This window comes from Seriola lalandi, unplaced genomic scaffold (genome assembly GCF_002814215.2).
Source record: "Seriola lalandi dorsalis isolate HSWRI2012SDOR001 ecotype SW California unplaced genomic scaffold, Sedor1 jcf7180002054588, whole genome shotgun sequence".
Classification (NCBI taxonomy): domain Eukaryota; kingdom Metazoa; phylum Chordata; class Actinopteri; order Carangiformes; family Carangidae; genus Seriola; species Seriola lalandi.
The window spans coordinates 1,358,490-1,359,530 of NW_019525141.1; the positions used below are offsets into that span (position 1 = coordinate 1,358,490).

The 1,041-nt window shown below is 45.1% G+C and overlaps 1 protein-coding gene across 2 annotated transcripts in view; it reads right to left on the reverse strand.

Annotated features, from left to right (window-relative positions):
* The window catches only part of enpp2 (ectonucleotide pyrophosphatase/phosphodiesterase 2), a 33,045-nt gene that overhangs the window by 3,856 nt on the left and 28,148 nt on the right, over nt 1-1,041 (reverse strand). The gene's annotated exons all lie outside the window — the stretch shown is intronic.

Consider the following 1,041-nt stretch of genomic DNA (forward strand, 5'->3'; position numbering starts at 1 on the left):
CATGTTTTGACAAAAATGTTTTTTTTGCCTAAATCACCCCCTCATGATGCTGGCCACCTCTGGTAAAATCGCCTGAATCCTCAGTTGAGGGGAACATGCAATTCTACCCCCGGTTGTATAATGGCCTATGTCAAAAGTGTGACTCTTTTGTTGAGTTTTTTGTGTTTCCTGAAAAACCTGAAAAAATGACTTAGGCCATTATTTTAAGAGGGTGTCGATATATATTTATTTCATCTCAGTGTAGTTTTACATCTCCTCTCTCAGGCTTCTCTCTGGAGCTCTAATAACAACAGGTCAGTGAGCCAATCAGAAGAGAGGAGGCTCTGAGCCTCTGGAGGGGTGTTATCAGCTGTGCGATATACCGATCCTCAGATCTGGAAATGTGACGATGCGTTTAGAGACGAGATGCTACTTACGTTGCAGGTCTCGTCATTGTTGGGTCTGTGCGGCAGGATGAAGGCGGCGCTGGTGAGCGGGCCGCTGCACGAGTCTGCAGCCTGTGTGAAGTCTAAACAGCTGGTCAGGACCACAAAGTAGTGCGTGGGGATAGGTATCGTCCCACTTATAAACCTGCAATAAAGACCAAACAGTGTCCAGCTCAACTTTTATTTCTAACAGAACAAACTTTTCTGAAATAATTTTTTTTTCTCAAGAAAAACTGGATTTAATTTAAACTTGATCAGGAGGAAGTTAGTCATACTGTCTGTTCCAAATGATTTTGGACTGAATTCTGCACCGAAACGTTTGTAGCTGCAGTGAAGCTGAATTAAAAGTCAAGTATAGCAAATGTTCTCACTCTTTAATCTTCTCTGCTGAGTCTCTGACTCCATCATAGTTGTAGTCAAACACGGGTCCAATGAGCACGTTCACTCCGTTTCTCTCTGTCGCAAATTTCTTCAGCAGAGCTCTCTGGAAGTAACTCCACACTCCTGAGAGGGAAGGGCGGGGGAGTGGTTGAAGAGAGACAGAGAGAGAGAGAGAGAGAGAGGTGGAGGAGAGACAGAGAGAGGGGGGAGAGGGGGAGGGGAGAGACAAACAGAG